General features: G+C 59.4%; 1 protein-coding gene across 2 annotated transcripts in view; it reads left to right on the top strand.

Moving 5' to 3' along the window:
* Nucleotides 1-5,839: 5,839 nt before the first annotated feature.
* pcif1 (phosphorylated CTD interacting factor 1) overlaps nt 5,840-7,549 on the top strand; it is a 144,725-nt gene continuing 143,015 nt past the window's right edge. Inside the window, exon 1 of one of the 2 annotated variants that reach the window (XM_068000744.1) lies at nt 5,840-5,930. The gene's annotated coding sequence lies outside the window, so the exon portion shown is untranslated. Of the gene's footprint in view, nt 5,972-7,549 lie in introns of both variants that reach the window. The other variant, XM_068000743.1, reaches the window with a different exon arrangement.

The following is a 7,549-nucleotide window of genomic DNA, read 5'->3' as shown; positions in this document are numbered from 1 at the left end:
CACAGTCAGAAGGTGGAGCTAATCAATTTCTCTGTGATAGCATGTTGCAATGTAAGGAGTGAGCGCTCCCTCAGTACTGCCCCTCCGACTGTGCAGCGCTCCCTCAGTACTGCCCCTCCGACCGTGCAGCGCTCCCTCAATACTGCTCCTCCGACCGTGCAGCGCTCCCTCAATACTGCCCCTCTGACCGTGCAGCGCTCCCTCAATACTGCCCCTCCGACCGTGCAGCGCTCCCTCAGTACTGCCCCTCCGACCGTGCAGCGCTCCCTCAATACTGCCCCTCCGACCGTGCAGCGCTCCCTCAATACTGCCCCTCCGACCGTGCAGCGCTCCCTCAATACTGCCCCTCCGACCGTGCAGCGCTCCCTCAGTACTGCCCCTCCGACCGTGCAGCGCTCCCTCAGTACTGCCCCTCCGACCGTGCAGCGCTCCCTCAATACTGCCCTCCGACCATGCAGCGCTCCCTCAATACTGCCCCTCCGACTGTGCAGCGCTCCCTCAATACTGCCCCTCCGACCGTGCAGCGCTCCCTCAGTACTGCCCCTCCGACCGTGCAGCGCTCCCTCAGTACTGCCCCTCCGACCGTGCAGCGCTCCCTCAGTACTGCCCCTCCGACCGTGCAGCGCTCCCTCAATACTGCCCCTCCGACCGTGCAGCGCTCCCTCAATACTGCCCCTCCGACCGTGCAGCCCTCCCTCAATACTGCCCCTCCGACCGTGCAGCGCTCCCTCAATACTGCCCCTCCGACCGTGCAGCGCTCCCTCAATACTGCCCCTCCGACCGTGCAGCGCTCCCTCAATACTGCCCCTCCGACCGTGCAGCGCTCCCTCAATACTGCCCCTCCGACCGTGCAGCCCTCCCTCAATACTGCCCCTCCGACCGTGCAGCGCTCCCTCAATACTGCCCCTCCGACCGTGCAGCCCTCCCTCAATACTGCCGCTCTGACCATGTAGCACTCCCTCAATACTGCCCCTCTGACCGTGCAGCGCTCCCTCAGTACTGCCCCTCCGACCGTGCAGCGCTCCCTCAATACTGCCCCTCCGACCGTGCAGCGCTCCCTCAATACTGCCCCTCCGACCGTGCAGCGCTCCCTCAGTACTGCCCCTCCGACCGTGCAGCGCTCCCTCAGTACTGCCCCTCCGACCGTGCAGCGCTCCCTCAGTACTGCCCCTCCGACCGTGCAGCGCTCCCTCAGTACTGCCCCTCCGACCGTGCAGCGCTCCCTCAATACTGCCCCTCCGACCGTGCAGCGCTCCCTCAATACTGCCCCTCCGACCGTGCAGCCCTCCCTCAATACTGCCCCTCCGACCGTGCAGCACTCCCTCAATACTGCCCCTCCGACCGTGCAGCCCTCCCTCAATACTGCCCCTCCGACCGTGCAGCCCTCCCTCAGTACTGCCCCTCCGACCGTGCAGCGCTCCCTCAATACTGCCCCTCCGACCGTGCAGCGCTCCCTCAATACTGCCCCTCCGACCGTGCAGCGCTCCCTCAATACTGCCCCTCCGACCGTGCAGCCCTCCCTCAATACTGCCCCTCCGACCGTGCAGCACTCCCTCAATACTGCCCCTCCGACCGTGCAGCCCTCCCTCAATACTGCCGCTCTGACCATGTAGCACTCCCTCAATACTGCCCCTCTGACCGTGCAGCGCTCCCTCAGTACTGCCCCTCCGACCGTGCAGCGCTCCCTCAATACTGCCCCTCCGACCGTGCAGCCCTCCCTCAATACTGCCGCTCTGACCATGTAGCACTCCCATCTGCCAGCTCACTGTCACACTCGTAGAACTACCATCATCATTTTAATCACTTATATCCTATCATCTTATATCCTGTAATCTGTGTTGTTCTAACGAAAAACAACCCAATTTTTCAAGTCTTTGTACTTGTTTTTCCTCAAACCAGGCAGCATCCTAGTGAATCTGTATTGTACCCTCTCTAAAGCTTCAATACCCTTCCTATAGCATGAAGCCCAATACTGCAGACTGTACCCAGGACTTATTAGGTTCATCATTACCTTAGTTTCGTATCCTATACCTAGTGATAAAATCTAATATTCCATTCGCTATGTTTACAGCCTAATTAATCTGTCTTTAATGTCCTGCGAACCTGTACTCCAAATCCCTCTGCTCTTCCCCAGCACCGAGCCTGCTCCCATTCAGAGCATCACCTCACCTGTATAACATTGTATTCCATCTGCCTTTTTCCCCTACCTCATTCCCCATTTTATCAATATCCCTTTGTAGCTTCCTTTGGACTTCTAAAGAATTAACTATTTTGGTATCATCTGCAAATTTTGACACTGTTCCTTCTGGGCCTGTATCCAAATCATTGATGTACAGTGAACAGAAGCAGTCCCAGAGCAGAACCCTGTGGGACACCACTGCCCATTTCAAACCACGCTGAGAAACTGCAGCTAACTCCTCCTCTCTGTTTTCTCCCACACAGTGCAATTGGCATTAAGATGGGCAGGACCTCCCCTCCATGGCCTCACTGAGTTCGTCGGCAGTTTCTAGCCTCCCCTGCACCCTCCCCACCTCCTCGTAAATATCGGGCCAAAAAATTTCCCTACCACAGATGTAAGCTAACTAGCCTGTAATTACCTGGATTTGCTATCTGCCTTTTTAAAAATGGCTATTACATTGGCCACTCTCCCATCTGCCAGCTCACTATCACACTCATAGAACTACCAGGGCTCAGTGTCGCAACCAGCAATCAGTGCCAGTACCCACGATCAGTGCCACTATCAGCACTTAATGCCACCATGTACACACATTGCCAGTGTTAGCCCTCAATACCGCCACCAGTGCTCAGTGTCACTACCACCGATCAGTACAACTACTCACAATCAGTGCCACTATCAGCGCTTAGCATCAGCAGCAACGCACACTGCCAGTACTAGCCCTCAGTACCGCTACCAGTGCTCAGGGTCACAACCACTACCAGCGCTCAGTGTCACTACCAATGCACAGTATCAGTAACACTACCAACACAGACTGCCAGTAGCAGCCCTCAATGCTGTTACTGGGGCTCAGTGCCACGACAAATGCATATTGGCAGTACTAGCCCTCAGTACTGCTCCCAGTGCTCAGGGTCACAACCACTACCAGCCCTCAGTGCCACTACAAACGCACAGTACCACTAACACTATCCACAGTGCTGTTAGGGAGTTCCAGAATTTGATCCAGTGGCGATATATTTCCAAGTTGGGATGATGTGTGACTTGGAGGGGAATGTGCAGGTGGTGTTGTTCCCATGTGCCTGCTGCCCTTGTCCTTCTCGGTGGTAGAGATCGCGGGTTTGGCAGGTACTGTCGAAGAAGTCTTGGCGAGTTGCTGCAGTGCATCCTGTGGATGGTACACACTGCAGTCACAGTGCGCCGGTGGTGAAGGGAGTGAATGTTTAGGGTGGTGGATGGGGTGCCAATCAAGCGGGCTGCTTTGTCCTGGATGGTGTCGAGCTTCTTGAGTGTCGTTGGAGCTGCACTCATCCAGGCAAGTGGAGAGTATTCCATCACACTCCTGACTTGCGCCTTGTAGGTGGTGGAAAGGCTTTGGGGAGTCAGGAGGTGAGTCACTCGCCGCAGAATACCCAGCCCCTGACCTGCTCTTGTAGCCACACTATTTGTGTGGCTGGTCCAATTAAGTTTCTGGTCAATGGTGACCCCCAGGATTTGATGGTGGGGGATTCGGCGATGGTAATGCCGTTGAATGTCAAGGGGAGGTGGTTAGACTCTCTTGTTGGAAATGGTCATAGCCTGGCACTTGTCTGGCGCAAGTGTTACTTGCCACTTATCAGCCCAAGCCTGGATGTTGTCCAGGTCTTGCTGCATGCGGGCACGAACTGCTTCATTATCTGAGGGGTTGCTAACGGAACTGAACACCGTGCAATCATCAGCGAACATCCCCACTTCTGACCTTATGATGGAAGGAAGGTCATTGATGAAGCAGCTGAAGATGGTTGGGCCTAGGACACTGCCCTGAGGAACTCCTGCAGCAATGTCCTGGAGCTGAGATGATTGGCCTCCAACTGGCTGGTATGACTCCAGCCACTGAAGAGTTTTCCCCAGGGTCAAAATCCTGGAACTCCCTTCCGAACAGCACTGTGGGAGAACCGTCACCACGCGGATTGCAGCGGTTCAAGAAGGCGGCTCACCACCACTTTCTCAAGGGCAATTAGGGATGGACAATTAATGCCGGCCTCGCCAGCGATGCCCACATTCCATGAACCAATGAAAAAAAAATTCCCATTGACTTCAATTTCACGAGGGCTCCTTGGTGCCACACTCGGTCAAATGCTGCCTTGATGTCAAGGGCAGTCACTCTCACCTCACCTCTGGAATTCAGCTCTTTTGTCCATGTTTGGACCAAGGCTGTAATGAGGTCTGGAGCCGAGTGGTCCTGGCGGAACCCAAACTGAGCATTGGTGAGTAAGTGCCGCTTGATAGCACTGTCGATGACACCTTCCATCACTTTGCTGATGATTGAGAGTTGACTGATGGGGCGGTAATTGGCCGGATTGGATTTGTCCTGCTTTTTGTGGACAGGACATACCTGGGAAATTTTCCACATTGTCGGGTCGATGCCAGTGTTGTAGCTGTACTGGAACAGTTTGGCTAGAGGCGCAGCTAGTTCTGGAGCACAAGTCTTCAGCACTACAGCCGGGATGTTGTCGGGGCCCATAGCCTTTGCTGTATCCAGTGCAATCAGCCATTTCTTGATATCATGTGGAGTGAATCAAATTGGCTGAAGACTGGCTTCCGTGATGGTGGGGATATCGGGAGGAGGCCAGTGTCATTACCAACACACACTGCTAGTACAAGCCCTCGGTGCCACAAACGGCGCTCAGTACAACTACCAGTGATCTGCTCACGACCAGCGATCAGTGCCAGTACCAACGATCAGTGCCACTCTCAGCGCTTGGTTCCACCACGAATGCACATTGCCAGTACTAGCCCTCAGTACCGCTACCAGTACTCAGTGCAATAACCACTAACAGCACTCAGAGCCGCTACAAATGCACAGTACCAGTAACACTACCAAACCTCAATGCCAGCACCCACAATCAATGCCACTGATAGCACTTAGTTCCACCATCAACGCACACTGCCAGTACTAGCCCTCAGAACCGCTACCAGTGCTCAGTGTCACAACAGCAACTTGCATTTGTCTAGTGCCTTTAATGTAGTAAAACATCCCAAGGCACTTCACAGCAGTGATTATCAATAAAATTTGACACAAAAGTTTGGTCAAAGAGGCAGATTTTAAGCAGCGTCTTAAAATAGGAGAGAAAGGTAGGGTGGGGGGGGGGGGAAAGAGGTTTAGGGAGGGAATTCCAGAGCTTAGGGTTTCGACAGTTAATGGTGGAACAATGAAAATCGGCGATGTGCAAGAGGCAAGAACTGGAGAAGGAGAGAGATGTTGGAGATTGTAGACCTGGAACTGGTCACAGAGATACTGGCCCTCAGTGCCCCTGCCAGCGCCAGTACAGGATCTCAAGTGCTAGCCCCCGGTACCTGCACCAACCCGCGGCCCCGGCACCCCACGCCGGGCCGGGCCGGGCCCCGACCCTCGGCCCCGAGCCCCCGGCCCTCAGCACCAACTCTCCGCTTCTCATCCCCGCCCGCTGCCGAGTGTTTGTTTTGATGACGTACTCACAGAAATCAGCACGTGCCGGTCCCGGCCAATGGTCGGCCCCGTGGTCCACCAGCGGGATCCTCGTCCAATCAGAAACTCACGACTGCTCGTTCAACTCGGCCAATCAGCGTGTTTGTTATTGTTGGCGGCGGTCCAGCCAATGAGCGCGCGCGGGCCATTCCCGCTCCAGCCAATGGGCGGCTTGGCGCGGCGGCGGCGCGCATGCGCAGGGCGGCGGCGGCGCTCCGGAATACAAGATGGAGGCGGCGGCCGAGCGGTAAAGTGGAGGCGGGATCGGAGGTAAGACGGAGCGGCGCCGACCCTCGCTCGCTGCATAGCCGGTAAGCGGGCCGCGCACACCACCGGTACACGCGGCGCGACCAGCGCAGCACCGCGCACCTCACCAGCGGCCCGTCACATTCCGCTACATCTCGGAAAGCAGCGAGCGGAGGAAGCGGCGGCGGCGCAGCGCTTGAACCAGGCTCCCTGCCGCCGCCATCTTGGGGCTTTTTGTTGTGACCCAGCCCGAGAGTGCGGGCGGCCTACGCGTTCCCTCCGCCGCTTCGGCTCCTGCTCCGGATAGCCAAGCCGGCCGCTGGCAGTGCAAAGAGTCTGTGTGAGAAGCGCCCCGGACCCCGCGGGTCGCTCTGCCGCCGCCACCGCCGCTCTCCGCCCTCTGCCCGCGCTCGGCGCTCGAGCTGCTGCTGTGGTTCTGGGCGGGCGGCATGATGAGAGCATGCGCAGTGAGGCGCCAGCAGCACAGCGGCTCCATTGACAACCGCGGGGGTGGCAGAGCGGGGCTGGGGGAGAGTGAGGGGCAGAGCGGGGCTGGGGGAGAGTGAGGGGCAGAGCGGGGCTGGGGGAGAGTGAGGGGCAGAGCGGGGCTGGGGGAGAGTGAGGGGCAGAGCGGGGCTGGGGGAGAGTGAGGGGCAGAGCGGGGCTGGGGGAGAGTGAGGGGCAGAGTGGGGGCTGGGGGAGAGTGAGGGTCAGAGTGGGGGCTGGGGGAGAGTGAGGGGCAGAGTGGGGGCTGGGGGAGAGTGAGGGGCAGAGTGGGGGCTGGGGGAGAGGGAGGGGCAGAGCGGGGCTGGGGGAGAGTGAGGGGCAGAGCGGGGCTGGGGGAGAGTGAGGGGCAGAGCGGGGCTGGGGGAGAGTGAGGGGCAGAGCGGGGCTGGGGGAGAGTGAGGGGCAGAGCGGGGCTGGGGGAGAGTGAGGGGCAGAGCGGGGCTGGGGGAGAGTGAGGGGCAGAGCGGGGCTGGGGGAGAGTGAGGGGCAGAGCGGGGCTGGGGGAGAGTGAGGGGCAGAGCGGGGCTGGGGGAGAGTGAGGGGCAGAGCGGGGCTGGGGGAGAGTGAGGGGCAGAGCGGGGCTGGGGAGAGTGAGGGGCAGAGTGGGGGCTGGGGGAGAGTGAGGGGCAGAGTGGGGGCTGGGGGAGAGTGAGGGGCAGAGTGGGGGCTGGGGGAGAGTGAGGGGCAGAGTGGGGGCTGGGGGAGAGTGAGGGGCAGAGTGGGGGCTGGGGGAGAGTGAGGGGCAGAGTGGGGGCTGGGGGAGAGTGAGGGGCAGAGTGGGGGGCTGGGGGAGAGTGAGGGGCAGAGTGGGGGCTGGGGGAGAGTGAGGGGCAGAGTGGGGGCTGGGGGAGAGTGAGGGGCAGAGTGGGGGCTGGGGGAGAGTGAGGGGCAGAGTGGGGGCTGGGGGAGAGTGAGGGGCAGAGTGGGGGCTGGGGGAGAGTGAGGGGCAGAGTGGGGGCTGGGGGAGAGTGAGGGGCAGAGTGGGGGCTGGGGGAGAGTGAGGGGCAGAGTGGGGGCTGGGGGAGAGTGAGGGGCAGAGTGGGGGCTGGGGGAGAGTGAGGGGGCTGGGGGAGAGAGTGGGGGCTGGGGGAGAGAGTGGGGGCTGGGGGAGAGAGTGGGGGCTGGGGGAGAGAGTA

The sequence above is a fragment of the Heptranchias perlo genome, chromosome 19 (assembly GCF_035084215.1).
Source record: "Heptranchias perlo isolate sHepPer1 chromosome 19, sHepPer1.hap1, whole genome shotgun sequence".
Taxonomy (NCBI): domain Eukaryota; kingdom Metazoa; phylum Chordata; class Chondrichthyes; order Hexanchiformes; family Hexanchidae; genus Heptranchias; species Heptranchias perlo.
This window is presented reverse-complemented; position numbering and strand designations above follow the sequence as displayed.